This window comes from Euprymna scolopes, chromosome 20, assembly GCF_053919585.1.
Source record: "Euprymna scolopes isolate OS-2025 chromosome 20, ASM5391958v1, whole genome shotgun sequence".
NCBI classification, from domain to species: Eukaryota; Metazoa; Mollusca; class Cephalopoda; order Sepiida; family Sepiolidae; genus Euprymna; species Euprymna scolopes.
Window position 1 is genome coordinate 111,509,639 of NC_136501.1, and position 22,817 is coordinate 111,532,455.

Genomic DNA, 22,817 nt, shown 5'->3' on the forward strand with positions numbered 1-22,817 from the left:
CTAGCAGCTCCTGCCCATATGTGGCAACAGTATTCCATGCTTGGACGTATCTGGCTCTTATATAGATAGAGAATAACATCAGCAGTGAGATATCTACTGGATCAATAGAAGGATCCGACCATTTTTCCAGCAGCCTTGGCAACAGATTTGATGTACGTATTCCATTTAAGATCAGGAGTAAAGGTCAAGCCCAGAAGCCTGCCAAAACTTGAGGCCTCCCCAAGACGAGAGCCATTCATTTTAATTGATGCCAGATGGGGATCAGTACGTTGATGATGTAAAGATAGAAGCTTGGTTTTAGATGCATTAAAAGTAACCAGCCACTCCTTTCCCCATTGTACAACGTGATCAAGATCAGAGGAGAGAGAATCGGAGAGAACTTGGTCGTTTACTGTCTTAGATATGCTACCATAAATGGTAGTGTCGTCAGCAAAAATGTCTACAAATGATGTAAGGATGTGCCGTAGCGTAGCGGTAAGATGTCATGTTTTCTTTCACTTGCTTTTCTGCCTTTGCATCACGGGTTTGAGCCTGCCTGGCTACAACACTTATTTCATTTTTTTTGCTCCAAACACCCAGGTAACTTCTCACCTTCCTAGATCATAATAGCTACGATTTGCGAACGGACCTCTATTTCGTCCTTTCGCATGTTTGTCTTTTTCATATGAATAAAGCGAAACTAATCGAAGCAAACTCATTCGCCAGGACGTCCAGAAAGGCAATTAGCTTTGATCAATGTAGAGAAAACCCTTCATATCAGACAATTGCTATTCATTTGAACACTGCTAGAGCTCCCCATTTTACTGGGAAGCTGGTTTTCGTGGGGAAACAAATAAATAAAACGGCAGAAAGCCAACGTTCATTTCTGCACCCGTGCAATTCTTAATTTATTTGTGCAAGTCAACATTTTGATTGACATCGATAAACTTGAACGCCTTTCACTTCTTGTCACGTCATAGCGTAGCAGTAAGATGTCAGGTTTTCTTTCACTTTCTTTTTGCCTTCACGTCACAGGTTCAAGCCAACCTACTAACACTTTTTTCGTCCCAAACACACACCTACAAACCCAGATAACACCGGGCACCCACACTAGTCTATTATATAAAAGACAAAAATGTGTGTGTGCGTGTGGCTTGTATGTCTGCAAAAAACTTTCGATACACGCAACAGATCCTCACAAGATTGGTATCATTTTAAAAGCTCAACGCATCGGACGACAAATACCGAAAAATTGGACGAAAACATTAATTCCTTCATCCTTAACTCGGTTGCTTTTTTCATCAACATTTTCGCAAATGATTGTCTCCTTTCGATTAACTACGCTTAATTTAATGCTCACCACTTCCGGTTGCACAACGGAGACATCAGCTAAGGCGATACATTTTTTTTGTGTTTTTTTTTCCTCCTTTAGGTTACGGGTTCGAGCCTGCCTGCTACCACTTTTTTTTTTTTTTTTTTTTTTTAAAAAACACCTCTCTCCACCCAGGCTGCCTACTGTTGTTTTGGCCTCCCGCTAACTACCACTTTTTAACCCCCCCCCCAGGGTTCCTTACTACACAACCTCTCCACACCTGGGCAACACTGGGTACCCCGCTAGTTTTCCATAAAAGTAGCTGAGAGGGGAACCGTACACAGTGTGTGACACAGAGGTCACGAAATGTCAAAGTGTCATCCTGTTTTTTGCATTTTCTAAGGTCGTTATTTCATTCAGTTCTGCTTATGTTGCTGAAAAGAATGCTTACTCGGCTTCATTTTTTTTTTTGACATAAAATACAAAATTTCATTACCTTGAAACAAAAAAGTTGCATTAAAACACATTAAAGTTTGTTTTTTTTTGCTTTTATTTCTTTCAAGTTTTTAACTTTTGATTTATTTGTTTTCTCTATTAGAGAAACTGTCTACAATTGAGTGTCTAATCTATATGAATAAAAACGCAGATATGTTTTTTTTTTTTTTTTTTTTTTTTTTTTAACTCACGTCCACCCTAACAAGGCATATCGCCACTTGGACCTAAGGGGCTACTATTTGGGACCATGCATAAGAAAAATAAACAAGATGATGGTTTATGTTACATTTAAACTTCTGCATATCAGTACAGTCAAGAAATCAGGTAGCAGGAAGGGAATTCACAAGTTTAGCTGCTCGAGGAAAGAAACTATTAGAGTAAAAACCTTTTTGGCATTTAGGGACCTCAACAGTACAATACTGTTAGAGACGCCCCTCCATGGGATTAATGGACTATCTCATGGCGTCACTTACGGTATCAAGTACTGGTGCCCAGCAGTCAGAGATGTGTTCCTTCGTTTTATTACCATTTAACCCCATAACAAATACTATATTTAAATAAAGACATGCTCTTGGCGAAAATTCGGAATTTAATAAAAAAAAAAAAAAAATTCGGAATTTAATAACAAAAAAAAAAATTCGGAATTTAATAACAAAAAAAAAAATTCGGAATTTAATAACAAAAAAAAAAAATTCGGAATTTAATAACAAAAAAAAAAATTCGGAATTTAATAACAAAAAAAAAATCGGAATTTAATAACAAAAAAAAAAATCGGAATTTAATAACAAAAAAAAAAAATCGGAATTTAATAACAAAAAAAAAATCGGAATTTAATTACAAAAAAAAAATCGGAATTTAATTACAAAAAAAAAATCGGAATTTAATAACAAAAAAAAAATTGGAATTTAATAACAAAAAAAAATCGGAATTTAATAACAAAAAAAAAATCGGAATTTAATAAAAAAAAAACGGAATTTAATAACAAAAAAAATCGGAATTTAATAACAAAAAAAAAATCGGAATTTAATAACAAAAAAAAATCGGAATTTAATAACAAAAAAAAAAATCGGAATTTAATAACAAAAAAAAAATCGGAATTTAATAACAAAAAAAAATCGGAATTTAATAACAAAAAAAAAATCGGAATTTAATAACAAAAAAAAAATCGGAATTTAATAACAAAAAAAAAATCGGAATTTAATAACAAAAAAAAAAATCGGAATTTAATAACAAAAAAAAAATCGGAATTTAATAACAAAAAAAAAAATCGGAATTTAATAACAAAAAAAAAATCGGAATTTAATAACAAAAAAAAATCGGAATTTAATAACAAAAAAAAAATCGGAATTTAATAACAAAAAAAAATCGGAATTTAATAACAAAAAAAAAAATCGGAATTTAATAACAAAAAAAAAATCGGAATTTAATAACAAAAAAAAAAAATTCGGAATTTAATAACACCCCCCCCAAAAAAAAATAGTAAATAAAAAAAAAAAATGATTTTATCATTTCAACATTTTCAGGTTTTCAAATTTTCTCAATTAAATTCATTAAAAAAATGTTTTCTAAAATGTGTGACTTTCCATTGCTAAAATTCATCATTTAGTTACTGCTTCCCCTGACAAAAGGAGAATGAATCTGTAAATTCACCCTTGTCCGTTCGTCTGTCTGCACTTTTCTCAATAATTACGCCTTGGAACTTTTTGAAATTTGGCACAAACATTAAACATGATATGAGTAAAAAAAAGTAACAGAACGAATTTTCTAGGAAAACTCCAGTTGCTTCCCTAGGGGTGCCTTTCGGGTTAAAATGGCTAAAATTGGCACTTTTGTGCTTATTGAAAACAAATTGATGCATTCGATTTTTATAAAACTTTCTGAAAAGTTGCAACTAACCGATTTCTATATAATTTTGTTTATCTATACTTCGCGATAACTCTTGGGTGTGCCCCAGGGGCTCTTTTAGGGCTAATAAAAACACTCCATTTTGGGGACTAATCTACCATATTTGTCAAAAATTTTCTGTGTATGTCTATTTAGCAGTTTTGCATGGTGCTGAACTCAAATTTAAATATATTAAGGCATTGGGGACTTTTTGGGGATAAATGGGGGGGGAGGCAAATGCTGAACTTAATCATTTTTTTATGCCTCATTCACTGTGCAATCACGGTGGACCATGCATGCTTCACTTGTTAATCCGTTTATAATATTATATATAGCGAATTAGATAAATTAACTACTGGTAACATCAAATTATTTCTTTTGATTCTGTGAAATTCTTTGTCTGAAAATTTCAGTTAATCATTTTGTTTTAAAAATTTAACAATTGTTTTTTTTTTCTTTTTTTTTCAAAGTTTTTAGGTTCAAAGAAAATTGTAAGAAAAGGCTTTTAAAAAAAAAAAAAAAGCTTAATTTTTTTTTTTTTTTTTTAAATTTTGGAGAAAAGCTTTGTGCACTTCCAGTCATATTTGTCATTTATGGAGCCTCGTTTTGAAATAAACGCCACATGTAATGCAATTCGTTTTAGGATCCGATTAATTTCTTATTTTGATAAAAAAAAAAACTACTTTGGGCGTTTGCAGTAGTTTATCTAACATTAATAAATTCATATTTATGTTAGTCTCCATGTTCCCATGTAACATCTAGTTTTGTTTGTTTGTTTTTTTTGTTTTTTTTCTTCCAATATTTATCAAAAAAGTCGTCTGCTCGTGGCTTGGTGTGTTACGTCAGATAACAAGCAATTTCTTGGAAGTTCAGTTATTTAGTCTCTAAAATCATTTTTTCTCTCCTCATAAAAATAAATAAATAAAAAAGGGATCTTCATGAAGATACAACTTTTCTTTTATTTTTACAAAGGGGTTATCACATATCAAGGCCCAAATACCACTTGAGAATAAGGGTTAATGTGTGTGTTGCAGTCATTGGGACACCAGCAGAGTAATCGTCTGTGGTGGAAATTTGGTCTTTTTTTTTTTTTTTTTTTTTTTTTTTTACACAGTGATCACCACTTATCAAGGCCCGGAAGCCACTCAGGGATAAGGGTTATTGCAAGTACATTACGTTAGTGTGGAGATTTGATGAAGTGTTTAATTAAGGGGGCGGTTCATTAGGAATTTGTTAACATTGGACTTGAAGACATCCATGGTATAATTAGATTTTTTACAAAGACAAATAAGAAATTGTTAATGTTGGACTTGAAGATGACAATATTGTAGTCAGCTGGAAAGCAGACCATCGGAACAGAGTTCCATAGACGAGCAGTTCTAAGAAAGAAGCTTTGTTCATGGAATCCACGTTTAGGTTTAGGCATCAATAAAGAGTGAGGGAAATTATTGATAGTTTTTTTTTTTTTTTTTGCGAGGCAAATCTTTTTGTGAAAGATTGGCAAGAGGGGACCATAGATTGGAGCTCAATATACACTTGTGATAGAGCAGAGGCAGGTTTGCAATGTATCTTCTGTGGGGAAAGAGGTTACAGAGAAGAGGGCATCGCCTACTAGATTACGAAGTCGGTTTTGAACTGCTGAAGCAAGATAGGTGCTCTGAGCAGAAAAGGCAACATTACTCCATCTTAGGATGGCTCTTATACAAATATATAATTGCATCGGCAGTGAGATATCTACTGGAGCGGTAAAATAATCCCACCATTTTTTTTAGAGACCTTAATATCCAAGATTTAAATTTCCTGGAAGAGTGAGATAGGTTCAAACAGGATTATTTTAGGAAAGACCTGGGTCAAGTCCGGCTTCTAGAGAGAAGGGGGAATGGCACGGAGAGAGGGCGAGGTTGACAGGTCAGGATAATGTTGGCACTTGCAAAATGAATGACCAACCTGATAAGATCAGAACAGATTTTTTCATCCCTTGCCTCCCATGTAACTTAAGCCGTTCTTTCACTGGCATTCAAGCTCCCAAATCCGCCCCCCCCCAGTACACGAGTAAAGAATCAATCGGGGGGAGGGGGGTATGACTTGTTGACATTTAGATTACTGATATGGAAACTTGCAAAACAGAATAGAGTCCATTCATCATCTTTCTTCTTCCTTCTTTAGGTGATCCATGATTGGCCCTACAGGGTGATGTGGATAGCTTCATTCTTAATCATGTGCACAAACACTTTTTAGGTTTGAATATATGCGAAAACCTATGAAATGCGTGGGTGCATATGTGCTTTAATGGTTGGTTGGTTTTGTTTTACGGCATATCAACCCTTTTCGGGTATTTTAATGCCGAATCAAAAGATTTTGAAGAAAAAAATTTTTTAATAGAATATATTTGTTGTTTTCACGTCGGTTTCTATTTAACCCATAGTTGGGACCCTAACAGGTACTACCACTCAGGGTCAGAATGGACCTGGGAGCAATGGTAATTAAAGGGTGGCTCCACACTCCCCAAAGCCCGCAAGCTGGGGCCTCACCACTGGATATAGTTTAAGGTCATATCCAGTACCGTGCTTTATTGGATACAAGCGCGTACTACGCAATCAAATTTAAGTTCGTATATTTTTTTTATTAATACAAACAAATTTACATCGTCGCAACACTAGGCATGCTAATGCTTCGGACAAATATTCAGTTAAGACAGGAAGTCCTCATCAGGCGACTTAAAAAAGTGTTGCTTTCCACAGAAGAAGCCAGTCCTTAAAATTAAAAGGTTTGAGGAAACATACAAAGTTCCTTTTATATTAGAGTCGAGATTAAAGTCAGTGGTAACTTTGATTCATATCTCCTGACCAGCAGTAATTATCACTTCCTGCCCTGATAATTACATAAGCATAAAACGCTCGTGTCTGTAGGTATCAGAATTGTTAATTTTTATGTTATTAATTGTAAGCTAAAAAAGGGGGGTTCTTCCAAATCTATTCTTTAAAATTCAATTTCAGTCCCCGTACATCTTCACGTGGTCTTATCCAGTCTGCCACCGTTATGAAAATAGCACTCGTCACATTTCTCTCGTCCTATTCTCACAGCACGGAACTCCCATGTCAAAGTAGGGGAGGTAACTCTCTTTCACAGAAAAAGTGTTAGTTTCCTTTGGTTGTGTTATATCGTCCTAAGAGCATCATTCCACCTTCCTTTTATTGACTCAACTGGTACTTCGTTTCCTTCTAATTACGATAAAATTGTCTCTGAGATGGGTATATTTGTTGACGACACCACGCTCTATATCACGCACAAGGGGAAAACAAATGAACACATATCTAAGGAAATGTCGGAAACACTAGAGAAAGACTTTCAGTCTGTAATGGAATGGGGACAAAAATTGATGGTCACATTCAATGCTGCCAAGACTAAGCTTGTTTCCTTCAATAATTACAAGAAACCTTTTCTAGTACCAATAGCAATGGCCAAAAACACATTAGCTGAAACTACTTCCTTTAAACTCCTCGGCTTAACGTTCACAGGTAACATGAGTTGGGACAGATACACTGGGAGTGGGAGCATTGCTAAGGCCACTGTGAAGAAGGTGGGCTCTCTCTACCATGCTAGAAAGCAACTTACGCCTGAAAGTGTCCTCTACCTCTATAAGACCACCATTCGCCCATGTATGGAATATTGTCACATTTGGGCTGGTGCATCTGCTACTAGTCTCTCCCTCCTGGATAAGGTTAAAAAAAAAAAGAATCATCAACTTGAGAGGTCCTGAACTGTCATCTAAGCTTCAGCCTCTGTCCCATCGACGAAAATGTTGCATCCCTCAGCCTGGTCTACAAGTATTTTAACGGTGAATGCTCTGACGAACTACAAGCACTTGTACCCTCTCAACATGAATACCCCCGACAAGCACCTAAATCCCACCCCTTCACAGTAGAGATCCCTAAGTATAAGAAAGCCTTTTACTCCAATAGTTTCTTCCCCAGAACTGCTAGGCTTTGGAACTCCATTCTGGGATTCTGCTTTCCCAACTGTACTGACATGCAGAAGTTCAAGTGTAATGTGAACAGACATCTTGCTGCTCATCTCCCTTCATAATGCCCCTGCAACTTATGTCCCCGATAGTAGGTCCCTACTTCAAAGTGGCACTGTGCCTTGTTTGGGGTGAAAATTGAATAATAATAAAAACTAAAAATGTGGTACTTGTCGGTGGCCTGGAGGAAAAATGCTAGCCTGCTAAGCCAAGGTTGGCTTTGGTGACTGAGTTTGAAACTTCAGTCCAGCAGTAATTATCACTTCCTACACTGATGATTGCAAAAGCATGAAACACTAGTGTGTGTAGGTATAAAAAATTAATATTTAAAAATATACTAGCATAAGATACGCTCAAATATGATATTTTAATTTATGCAGATTATGTATTTATTATTAGCCACAATTCTCTATTAGTATACAAAGTGGAACTATACAATTGTCGACTTAGAAAAGACAACAGGACTCCATTTCCATTTGATGAAAACCAGTTTCCTTTCCTTGTTGCAGACAACCTACTAGTTGGCCAGTTATGTACAAACCACAATAGCGATAGGAGCCTTCTATCGTGTCTTAAAATGACACAATGTTCAACGAGCAAAATCAGAGATGCGCTGCTGTACAACTCATGCTCTCTACCGATCCAAGTTATGACAACAGGACCATTGCCAGCACCCTCAAAATGCATTGCTAGACTGCCATGAATAACAGGGACGTGCCCAAGGCGATGAAAACAAAGTTTCTGGCTACAGTTATAGTCTTTGGTGTGGTTTTAAGTGAGGGCCATATCATGCCACCTCACATCTACAAAGTCGACTTGAAAGTAAATACCAAACTGTACTTAGATCTACTGAAGAGTGTGGTGTTCGCTTGGTGCAATCAGGTGACTACTGACAGCCCCGCGTATGGCCACAGGACACAGCACCAGTCCACAAGTCCAAAGAGACCCAGGCTTGGCTTCAGAAGGAGTGCTACGACTTTGTACTCTTCCATCACTGGGCCCCTCCTCCACCAACCTGAACCCGCTGGAGTACTTTGTTTGAGCATATGTTGAGGACATCACCAACGTGTGGGTGATCGAAAAATATAATTGTGAATTACTTAGGAACTCTCTTCCGTTTGTGGAACTCGCTTCCGTTTCCCTGCTTTCCAGCTAACTACAATATGATCGTCTTCAAGTCCAATGTAAACAAGTTCTTGATGAGCCGTTTCCCTTAAGTAATCCAATTTACCAAGTTTCAAGTACTAACAATTGCTAGGATATTGTCACAGTGACTACCGTACAATCATTAACCCTTATCCTCGAGTGGCCTTCGGGTCTTGATAAGTGGTTAAAAAAAAAACAGCCAAACAAGGACCTTATACCAGCCATGACTGATGGAACGAGAGCATGCTACCCCCATGAAGTAAATAACTGGTTCCGTTTGGAATTCCATCCAAATTTCCCTAGTTCAACAGAAACATCCCAGAGTTCAACAAGATACACCTGAAGAGGGCCGAAGGTTACATCGACCGAAACGTTGTGAAAATGACACTCAAGATGAGAACAGTAGTCCAAAGATTCAAAATACGAATAACCAATTCTTATCTCAAAAATTCGGAAACGTTTCATCAATTTGCTTTGAATTCTATCAAACTTTAACAGGAATTTTAACTAATGAAAATTTTTTTTTTTTCTTTTTCAATCGTTGGTCGAAAAACAAAAACGAAGGTCGTAAAAGCAATGACCTAAACGCATTAGTTTACTAGAAGATTCTGTTAAAGACCGGTTCTAAATTTAGTTTTTGGTAATCTTGTCAAGAACTCTGCTAAAATTCAATGGATTAGAGATGATTGGGGGAAGGGAGAGGTGATTGTGAATGGATTTAAGTTGGAGAGAGCGGGGAGGAGGGGTGCAGATCAAAAGGGACCTCTTCAAAGCCATCCATCTTCTCCCCCACCCCACCACCGCGATCGCAGGAAGCGATAAATAAAACGAAATTGGTAAAGATGCTCCGACAGTCACTAAATCGAATCTGATGCAAACCAGGGGAACACTCAACCATCTTAAAGTAGAATTTCAATCAATTCTCAAATGATTTTTGCAGCCTTCCCCTCCAAGAATAAACGAAAAGAAAACATTCAGAAAGAATAAAATTTAAATAAAAGAAATAATTAAAAGTAAAATAAAATTAATGAAAAAAATGCAGGTAGAAAATACGAAACAATGGGAAATTCAATTTATGAACAAAAGTCAGACGGGGAGGTAAAGTGGGGGCGGTCTTTTATTCGGCTTTAAATCATTCTTCATTCAGCACGAGTGAAAAACGACAATTCTTGCTAAGTAATTATGTTGGTGTTTCCTTTTTAAGATAAATACACACGCACCGAGATGTGTGTGTGTGAGAGAGAGAGAGAGAGAGAGAGAGAGAGAGAGAGAGTATAAAATGATGTCTTGACTTATGTGTCATATATATATACACTAGCAAAAGTACCCGTCGTTGACTGGGTTCAAAAACAACATACAGAAAATGGACTCTGATTTATGAAAGTATGATAGGTTATGAAAAGGAAGGGTTGTAAATTTGGGTTGAATTTGGGGGTATCAAAACCAAAGCAAAATATAATGAAAGTAAAAATAAAATAGATAAACCCCATAATTTATTATACCATACCTGTTCACACTGAAACACTTATCACAATATTCTGTGGATCTATATTAAAAAACCTTGTTAAACTTTGTGACATATTTCCATTCTATGGAGGTCAGGTGTAAACGAACACCCCGTAATTTTTTTTATACCATATTTCTTCAAACTGAAACATAATTATCAAAGTATACTTACGCAGATAGATATGAAAAGTCTTTATTAAAGTTTGTGCCTATTTCTATTCTATGGAGGCCAGGCGCGAACGCAGACACCACAATTTTATCATTCCATCCCTATTTAAGTTAAAACATAAATATCAAAGTATTCTTATGTGCATCTATATCAAAAATACTTGTAAACAATTTTTTTTTAATTAAATTTTTTATTTCCATACTTTGTGGACCAGGCGCGAACGCAGACCTCACAATTTTAATGAACCACCGTTCTGCCAGATCAAACATACCAATTCCTGTGTCTCGATACATCTATCATTATATGTAATCAGTTTTTTAAAATAGCCAACCATATAGGAGCATATTCGTGATCAGACGCACACAGACATTCAGCTTTATATATATATATATATATATATATATATAGAGAGAGAGAGAGAGAGAGAGAGAGATAGATAGATAGATAGATATATGCATGCATACACACACACACACACACACACACCACTATACACATATGGTAGCTTCCTCCAGCGGAAAGTGGAGGTTTAGGACGACTGGAGACAATACCGAAATAAGCGGAGAGCACATACAGCCTCTAGAATTTCCAAATGGTCACCCTTCTGGTATTAGTCAGGCCCAACGTTGCTTAACAACAGTGATCTGTCAAGAACCGGTGTGTCAATGTGATTATGCCATACATATATATATTTTAATTATCTATGTATGTGAAAAGCAAATACGGCGCGCACATTTTTGCATGTCCAAAAAAGGGTTTTTTCGCCAGGCTTCTCGGTCTCGGTGGGGGGGGGGGTTTAGGGTTGGGGACGGGGGTTAGTATTTTTTAGAACTGTTTATATACATCCTAGATCATAATATGTACGATTTGCAAAAGTGCGTCGCATCTTGATTTATTTACGTCGACTTTTATAAAATTCTTTCTATTTTGGCTTCTCACATGTTCGCTTGGCTTTTTTGTATAAAAGCAAAACTAATATCTAGCGAAGGTGCGGTTCCCAGACTCCGTGCCGGAAACGTCCAGAAAGCAATGTGCGTTTGATCAAAGTGGGGGGAAACTCCTTATATCAGACAATTGCTATTCATATGGACTCCTTATATCAGACAATTGCTATTCATATGAACACTCTCCTCTATATGGAGATCTGGTTTAACCCCCCCCCCAACATTTCAATGAAACAAGAAGTTGGGAAACAAAACCAAAAAAACTGCCTCGCAGTAAAAGTTCACTTCTATTGCGTGATCATTAAAATCGCGCACCTGTCAATTTAACTTTTAGTTGTGAAATTTGAACCCTGTTTAGTTACTCTCTCTTCGTGGACGAGTGGCAAGTTGTCAGGTTTTTTTTCACGCTTTCTTCTCCACCTTTGCCTCAACGTTCGATCCTACCTACTAACCAAAACTTTTTTTGTCCCTCCCCAACACACACACACATACCTGCAAACACCCGGGCAACGCCAGGCACCCCCACTAGTATAATATATTAGGTTGGTGCAAAAATAATATTTTTGAACATCAGAAAACATTTTTGCACCAATTAGTATGTATGTGCGTGTGTATGTGTGTGTGCGCGCATGTATTAATTATATAGATGTTATTTTTTTTGCGATACTTTTTTAATTAATTCAATTATTTATATGAAAGTGCATTTTTTACTTAAATGAGAGCTGGGAATAATTTTCTCTTTTACCAATTTGGTACCCCAAAATGGGGAGCAGCATATATATTGTTTTTAAAACATAATTATGACACATGTCAGTGGACAATTATATTTTTAAAGCAATATTATTATATATTACATAGAAAAATGCAAGCATGAAAGGTTAAGATTAAGGTTAGAACAGTAAAAGGACTAAAAAAAAAAAATTAAAAATTAAATTCTTGATACTGCAATATTTTAAGTTATAAAATTATATTTTTTACTAGAATATCTTGTCTTTTTCTTTTTCAGTTTTAACAACTAGTCCTTTTACTTTTCTAAGCTTAATCTTAACCATATTACTTTTCATGCTCGCATTTTTCTATGTCATAAATAAATAGTTTACTGGAAAAAAAAAGTCCATAAAAGGAGACTCGCTGGTACGACTTTCAAAACTGTCGGACGTGTCCAACTAGCTGTTCTATTATATTTTTTACTAGAATATCTTGTCTTTTTCTTTTTCAGTTTTAACAACTAGTCCTTTTACTTTTCTAAGTTTCATCTTAATCATATTTCTATGTAATCCATGATTTTTCTAGGCTTTGCTTTGTCAATAACCTATAAAAAATATTATTACCAACGTTTTAAATTGACTAAATAAATAAAATCAAATAAAAGTGAATAGTCAAGAGTCAATTTTGGCTGGCGAAAGGTCAGTTAGCAATTGAGCACAACGACAGTGAATTATCAGCGACAGCTGAACAACAGATTGGGACGGCGGTGAATTATTAGTAATAGTAGTAGCTAAATTGACATAACTGTGGCGACAGGGCGAACAACACAGGCATGCAACGAATGGAAACATTGCAAGAAGGGTAAAATATAAAAGACACACACACGCACACATATATATATATATATTAATGGCTAAATACAGACCAATCAACATAATGATTTAAAAAATAAAAAAAATGAAAATAAAGGTTAGCTAACCAGGTTTCATTCCTCGCTCAACCGATCCTCGATTTAGCTCTGTTGAGCAAGGAATGAAACCTGGTTAGCTAACACTAAATTCTGTAACCCCCCCACCTCCCGAAAAATTTTCAAATATATATATTTTACTGTTGTCTTCAGGAATTGAGTATCCCCATTTTCCCCTGCATAAACACTTTGCTACAAACTGGGAAACTTTTCTTTTTTTTTATATCTCTTGTTATGCCATCATTTCCACCAGTAGATTTGAGGTAGCATAACAGTTTGGTTGCTATGGTAACCAACAGCCAGTCAGAAAAAAAACGTCTCTCCATTCCTTACAGTTTCTGGGAACTTTTGAACACCAGTAGTTTTATAACTTCTGTTTTTATGAAAAAAAAAAAAAAAGAAGGTGACCTATGAACTGTAAAAATTGTTTGAAGTTTGGTTATAAAATGAGTGAGCGGTGAAGCATTAAAGCAGTTCTAAATGAGTAAAACTAACATTAACCATATATTCAAACACTACTGTGTTTGAATATATATATATATATATATATATATATATCGTGTCAGAAACACGGTTAACATGGTACTGAGTTGAACCCAACTTACTTGTGTTAGGCAGTTGCAGAAAGGTCAAGAGGTTACCGGTGACATATCACACTCAGTGACTTCTGTTGACAGAGTGTGTACTAGTGTGCTAAAAAGCGAGTGCGTGTTTTAGGTACAGGAAAGACACAATATGAAGGATATGGATGTGTAATATGAATCTTAAAGACGACAGAAAGATTAAATCTGAGTAGTATAGGTAGGTGTGTGCAAAACAGGAGATTTTGTTGGTATGGTCACGTTGAAAAAATGCATAAGAGTTCTTGGATTAGTAAATGTAGTTAAGATAGCAAGAACATTTGGCAGGAGAAAGCCAAAGAAAATGAGAAATATGTGATAAATGTGGGTTTGAGAGATAGAGGGATCAATAAAGACTTGACCAGAAGTTACTTCTAAAAACCTTCAACTCTGAGTCAGAGGTTCACAAATCCTAGAAGTCTGAGGCTCTCAAATCCATGAAGTCTAAGTCCGAGTCGGAACTTATATCTCCAGACTCCACCACCAGATTAAAATAATCTTCATCTTTAAGAAAATAACTGTTGAAGGTTGATTAAATTTATCATTTAGGAAAAAAAAATGTGTATTTGAAGTTTTAATATTTATTTTACAATATTCAGATTCGTTTCTATTTAGAAGAAAAAGTGAACCAATTCAATAAAGGAATGGAAATAATATTTCGGATAAAAACAGAAATTGACTCGCAGATAAAAATGATTTCTTATGTCGGATTTGCTGCTTTGTTCTCGATTGCCCTCAAGCAAATCTAATTACAGAAACTTAATAATAATAATAAGAAGAAAAATAATAATAATAATAATAATAATGATAAGAAAAATAATAAGAAAAATAATAATAAGAAGAAAAATAATAAGAAAAATAATAATAATAATAATGAGAAAAATAATAATAATGATAAGAAAAATAATAAGAAAAATAATAAGAATGATAATAATAAGAAGAAAAATAATAAGAAAAATAATAAGAATGATAAGAAAATAATAATAATGATAATCAGAAAAATAATAATGATAATCAGAAAAATGATGATAATCAGAAAAATAATAATGATGATAATCAGAAAAATAATAATGATGATAATCAGAAAAATAATAATGATGATAATCAGAAAAATAATAATGATGATAATCAGAAAAATAATAATAATGATAATCAGAAAAATAATGATAATCAGAAAAATAATAATAATGATAATCAGAAAAATAATAAAAATAATGATAATCAGAAAAATAATAAAAATAATGATAATCAGAAAAATAATGATAATCAGAAAAATAATGATAATCAGAAAAATAATAATAATGATAATCAGAAAAATAATAATAATGATAATCAGAAAAATAATAATAATGGTAATCAGAAAAATAATAAAAATAATGATAATCAGAATAATAATGATAATCAGAAAAATAATGATAATCAGAAAAATAATGATAATCAGAAAAATAATGATAATCAGAAAAATAATAATAATGATAATCAGAAAAATAATAATAATGATAATCAGAAAAATAATGATAATCAGAAAAATAATAATAATGATAATCAGAAAAATAATAATAATGATAATCAGAAAAATAATAATAATGATAATCAGAAAAATAATAATAATGGTAATCAGAAAAATAATAAAAATAATGATAATCAGAAAAATAATGATAATCAGAAAAATAATAATAATGGTAATCAGAAAAATAATAAAAATAATGATAATCAGAATAATAATGATAATCAGAAAAATAATGATAATCAGAAAAATAATGATAATCAGAAAAATAATGATAATCAGAAAAATAATGATAATCAGAAAAATAATAATAATGGTAATCAGAAAAATAAAAATAATGATAATCAGAAAAATAATGATAATCAGAAAAATAATAATAATGATAATCAGAAAAATAATGATAATCAGAAAAATAATGATAATCAGAAAAATAATGATAATCAGAAAAATAATAATAATGATAATCAGAAAAATAATAATAATGATAATCAGAAAAATAATGATAATCAGAAAAATAATAATAATGATAATCAGAAAAATAATAATAATGATAATCAGAAAAATAATAATAATGATAATCAGAAAAATAATAATAATGGTAATCAGAAAAATAATAAAAATAATGATAATCAAAAAATAATGATAATCAGAAAAATAATAATAATGGTAATCAGAAAAATAATAAAAATAATGATAATCAGAATAATAATGATAATCAGAAAAATAATGATAATCAGAAAAATAATGATAATCAGAAAAATAATAATAATGATAATCAGAAAAATAATAATAGTGATCAGAAAAAAAGAGCAAATAGAATTTAGGTAATAAAATATTAATAAAACATTTAAAAAAAGAACATAACGGAATAAAATTAAATTAACCGCCAACAGTAACATGACAAATATTCTGATCGTTAGTAAGTAGAAATGTGTGAAATTAATTTTATTAATAATAAGCGAAGTAATAACCCTGTTGAAACTTTAAAAAAAAAAAAAAAACTCAGAAAAAACAAAAAAAAAACAGCAAACCGACGTAAAACTTCTTAAAAAAAAAAAAAATCGAATAAACAAAAACAAAAAATGAAAAAAAAAAATGAACGTGTTCGGAAAAATAAAAACAAAAATAAACACAGCGAAAAGCAAAAAAAAAAACAGCGAAAAAAAAAACAGCGAAAAAAAAAATAGCCTTGTTTCAATATTAAAAGTTTTTAAAAATCGAAAAAAAAAAAAAATAGCCTTGTTTCAATACTAAAAGTTTTTAAAAATCGAAAAAAAAAAATATCTGATAACTGGGATTGAACCTGCAATCTCAAGATAACGATACTGTCAATTAATACATTGCACTATGAACGCGTGGACTAATCTAGTTTTTTTTTTTTTTTTTTTTTTCACGGTGGTCACCACTTATCAAGGCCCGGAAGCCACTCAAGGATAAGGGTTATTGCAAGTACATTACGTTAGTGTGGAGATTTATTGAAGTGTTTACTTAAGGGGGCGGTTCATTAGGAATTTGTTAACGTTGGACTTGAAGACATCCAAGTTATAGTCCGGTGGGAAGCAGGCAGATGAAACAGAGTTCCACAGAAAGAAGCTTTGTTCATGGAATCCACGTTTTGATTTAGGCACAGATAAAGAGTGGGGAAAATTTTTGACAGTGGATTCAGCTAGACGGGTGTTTTTCGTGAAAGATTGGTGAGGGGGGACCAGAGATAAGAGTTCAGACGAGCACCTGCCATGGAAATAACGATAAAACAAAGACAGGCTCGCAACGTCTCTTCTGTGGGAGAGGGGTTGCAGGGAAGAGAAAAGGGCATCCCCCACTAAGCCACGAAGTCTATTTTGTACTCTGTCAAGGCAGGATAGGCTGTTTTTAGCAGCTCCTGCCCAGATATGGCAGCAGTATTCCATCCTTGGACGTACTTGGCTTTTATACAGATAGAGAATTGCATCAGTAGTGAGATAACTTCTGGGGCGGTAGAAGGATCCCACCATCTTTCTAGCAACTTTGGCAACAGACTTGATGTACGTGTTCCATTTCAGATAAGGAATAAAGGACAAACCCAGAAGCTTGTCAAAACATGGGGCTTCTCCTAGATGAGAGCCATCCATTTCAATTGATGCCAGATGGGGATCAGAGCGTTGATGATGTAAAGATAGGAGTTTGGTTTGGATGCATTAAAGGTTGGTTTTATAATATTTCAATGAATTCAAGGTACAGCATGTTGATGCATGTGTAGAAGCCATCTTGTCATGAAGATGCATTTTTTTTTCCACCATGGTAGAAAAGGGTCTTGTTGAGGGTGAAGGAATTAATGTTTTTTGGCCAATTTTTCGATATTTGTCAGTCGAAGGTTCGAGCTTGAAAATGATATCTATCTCGTGAAAATCCATCACTTCTATAGAAAGTTTTTGTGGGGGGGGGGGTACCCGGCGTTGCCCGAGTGTTTGTAGGTGTGTCTGGTTCTTAATGAAAACCTAAGAATAATCGAAGTAAAAAAAAAAAAAAAACAGAAATCGGATGTTAAATGTAAAAATCGAAAAAACAAAAAGAAAACAGAAAAACGAACGTTAAAACCAAAAAAAAAAAAAAATACACAAGAAAAATGGCTTAAATAAGCCTGTTTCGATATTAAAATTTAAAAAATCGGTGGGTACCCCGGGTGTTTTTGGGTGTGTGTGGTCGGTCGGGGGTGTTAATGAAAGCCTAAGAATAAGCGAAGTATAAAAAAAAAACAAAAAAAAAACGAACGTTACGTGAAAAATGGCTTAAATAACACTGGTTCAATATTTAAATTTAAAAAATCGAAACAAAAAAAAAAGAAAAAAAAAGATGATTACCCAACGTGCTAACGTGACGTACATGAAATTTAGAAATTTAGTCAGTTCTTCGACTATTTAAACTAAATCAGGTCATGACGTCATCTGACGCATGCGTAGAACCTGTCGTTTTTGGATATGTTACTAATTTCAACAACCATGTCACATGATTTAAGTTACATTATCGCCTCCACTCTTACTAAAATAAAAACTTTGATACATAGGCTATGGTATGTTACTAATTTCGACTATCACTTTTCATGAGTAAATCCACATTATCGCCCCCATCTACCACTAACATAATAACTTTTAGACATTGTATGGCTGGTTATTTCATTACAAACCCACCAAAGAAGTAACTCACATTATATCATTTTTCATAATTCTTGGATATGTTACTAATTTCGACAATTATTTTTAATGAAGTAACCAAAATAATAGCGACCTCTTACTAAAATAATAACTTCCATACATTGTCTGGTCTGTCTACTTCATTACAAATACACCAATCAAATAACTCACATTTCATCATTTTTCATAATTTTTGGATATGTTGCTAATTTCAAATGTCATTTTTTCTGAGTTCAATCACATAATCCCTCTCCTCTTACTAAAATAATACCTTTGAGAAATTTCTGGGCTGTTCATTTCATTACAAGCATATCAATAAACTACCTCACATTTCATCATTTTTTTTATAATTCTTGGATGTTATGAATTTCGACAATCAAATTTAATGAGTGCGCACATCTAATCGCCCAATTCTTACTAAAATCATAAATTTGCTACATTGACTAGGCTGTTCATTTCATTATAAACACACCAATCAAATAACTAAAACTTCATTTTTCATAATTCTTAGATATGTTACTAATTTCGACAATTTTTCATAAGTTAATCTACATTATCGCCACCTCCTATCACTAAAATAATAACTTTCAGGCATTGTATGGCTGTTTTTTTTCATTACAAACACACCTATCAAGTTACTCACCTTTGACCATTTTTTCATAATTCTTGGATATGTTACTAATTTCGACAATTATTTTTAATGAAATAACCCAAATAATCGCCCCCCCCTCGTTAACCGACATGATCCCCTTCCTCTTACAAAAATAACAACTTTGATACTTTTTCTAGCCTGTCTATTTCATTACAAACACACCAATCAAATAACTCACATTTAATCATTTTTCATAATTCTTGGATATGTTACTAATTTTGACAATCATTGTTTATGATTTAACTCACATAATCGACCCCCTCTTACTAAAATACTAACTTTGAGACAATATCTGGTCTGTTTTGTTTTGTTTTTTTCATTATAAACACACCAGTCAAATAACTTCCATTTAATAACTTTTCATATTTCTTGGATATGTTACTAATTTCGACAATCGTTTTTCATAATCCCCTCTCCTCTTGCTACAATAATAACTTTGAGACATTGTGTCTGGTTATTTCATGATAAACACACCAATCAAATAACTCACATTTTATCATTTTTCATAATTCTTGGATATGTTACTAATTTCGACAATCATTTTCCATGATTTAACACACATAATCGCCCCTCTCTTACTAAAATAACAACCATGCCACATTGTCTAGAGTGTCTATTTCATTACAAACATACACATCAAATAAATAACATTCATCATTTTTCATAATTCTTGGATATGTTACTAATTTCGACAATCATTTTCCATGATTTAACACACATAATCGCCCCTCTCTTACTAAAATAACAACCATGCCACATTGTCTAGAGTGTCTATTTCATTACAAACATAAACATCAAATAAATAACATTCATCATTTTTCATAATTCTTGGATATGTTACTAATTTCGACAATCATTTTCCATGATTTAACACACATAATCGCCCCTCTCTTACTAAAATAACAACCATGCCACATTGTCTAGAGTGTCTATTTAATTACAAACATACACATCAAATAAATAACATTCATCATTTTTCATAATTCTTAGATATGTTACTAATTTCGACAATCATTTTCCATGATTTAACACACATAATCGCCCTTCTCTTACTAAAATAACAACCATGCCACATTGTCTAGAGTGTCTATTTCATTACAAACATACACATCAAATAAATAACATTCATCATTTTTCATAATTCTTGGATATGTTACTAATTTCGACAATCATTTTCCATGATTTAACACACATAATCGCCCCTCTCTTACTAAAATAACAACCATGCCACATTGTCTAGGGTGTCTATTTCATTACAAACATACACATCAAATAAATAACATTCATCATTTTTCATAATTCTTGGATATGTTACTAATTTCGACAATCATTTTCCATGATTTAACACACATAATCGCCCCTCTCTTACTAAAATAACAACCATGCCACATTGGCTAGGGTTTCTATTTTATTACAAACATACGCATCAAATAAATAACATTCATCATTTTTCATAATTCTTGGATATGTTACTAATTTCGACAATCATTTTCCATGATTTAACACACATAATCGCCCCTCTCTTACTAAAATAACAACCATGCCACATTGTCTAGGGTTTCTATTTTATTACAAACATACACATCAAATAAATAACATTCATCATTTTTCATAATTCTTTGATATGTTACTAATTTCGACAATCATTTTCCATGATTTAACACACATAATCGCCCCTCTCTTACTAAAATAACAACCATGCCACATTGGCTAGGGTTTCTATTTTATTACAAACATACGCATCAAATAAATAACATTCATCATTTTTCATAATTCTTGGATATGTTACTAATTTCGACAATCATTTTCCATGATTTAACACACATAATCGCCCCTCTCTTACTAAAATAACAACCATGCCACATTGTCTAGAGTGTCTATTTCATTACAAACATACACATCAAATAAATAACATTCATCATTTTTCATAATTCTTGGATATGTTACTAATTTCGACAATCATTTTCCATGATTTAACACACATAATCGCCCCTCTCTTACTAAAATAACAACCATGCCACATTGTCTAGAGTGTCTATTTCATTACAAACATACACATCAAATAAATAACATTCATCATTTTTCATAATTCTTGGATATGTTACTAATTTCGACAATCATTTTCCATGATTTAACACACATAATCGCCCCTCTCTTACTAAAATAACAACCATGCCACATTGTCTAGGGTGTCTATTTCATTACAAACATACACATCAAATAAATAACATTCATCATTTTTCATAATTCTTGGATATGTTACTAATTTCGACAATCATTTTCCATGATTTAACACACATAATCGCCCCTCTCTTACTAAAATAACAACCATGCCACATTGTCTAGGGTTTCTATTTTATTACAAACATACGCATCAAATAAATAACATTCATCATTTTTCATAATTCTTGGATATGTTACTAATTTCGACAATCATTTTCCATGATTTAACACACATAATCGCCCCTCTCTTACTAAAATAACAACCATGCCACATTGTCTAGGGTTTCTATTTTATTACAAACATACACATCAAATAAATAACATTCATCATTTTTCATAATTCTTTGATATGTTACTAATTTCGACAATCATTTTCCATGATTTAACACACATAATCGCCCCTCTCTTACTAAAATAACAACCATGCCACATTGTCTAGGGTTTCTATTTTATTACAAACATACACATCAAATAAATAACATTCATCATTTTTCATAATTCTTGGATATGTTACTAATTTCGACAATCATTTTCCATGATTTAACACACATAATCGCCCCTCTCTTACTAAAATAACAACCATGCCACATTGTCTAGGGTTTCTATTTTATTACAAACATACGCATCAAATAAATAACATTCATCATTTTTCATAATTCTTGGATATGTTACTAATTTCGACAATCATTTTCCATGATTTAACACACATAATCGCCCCTCTCTTACTAAAATAACAACCATGCCACATTGTCTAGAGTGTCTATTTCATTACAAACATACACATCAAATAAATAACATTCATCATTTTTCATAATTCTTGGATATGTTACTAATTTCGACAATCATTTTCCATGATTTAACACACATAATCGCCCCTCTCTTACTAAAATAACAACCATGCCACATTGTCTAGGGTTTCTATTTTATTACAAACATACACATCAAATAAATAACATTCATCATTTTTCATAATTCTTGGATATGTTACTAATTTCGACAATCATTTTCCATGATTTAACACACATAATCGCCCCTCTCTTACTAAAATAACAACCATGCCACATTGTAATAAAATAGAAACCCTAGACAAACATACACATCAAATAAATAACATTCATCATTTTTCATAATTCTTGGATATGTTACTAATTTCGACAATCATGTTTCATGAGTTAACCCACATAATCCCCTTCCTCTTACTAAATTAATACATTAGAGACATTGTCTGTGTTGGTAATTTCATTACAAACACACCAATCAAATAACTCACATTTCATCCTTTTTTACTTTTCTTGGATATGTTACTAATTTCGACAATCATTTTTAATGATGTAACCCACATAATCGACCCCACTTTACTAAAATATTAACTTTAAGACTATATCTGGGCTGTTTATTTCATTATAAACACATCAATCCAATAACTTACATTTAATTACTTTTCATAAGACAATAAGGCTACACCCAAGGGAGTTCACTCGCATATTATAACAATGATTGTATATTAATCTAAT

General features: G+C 32.9%; 1 protein-coding gene across 6 annotated transcripts in view; it reads right to left on the reverse strand.

Moving 5' to 3' along the window:
* Positions 1-22,817, reverse strand: part of LOC145241561 (mitogen-activated protein kinase kinase kinase 7-like) — a 621,914-nt gene that overhangs the window by 441,434 nt on the left and 157,663 nt on the right. The gene's annotated exons all lie outside the window — the stretch shown is intronic.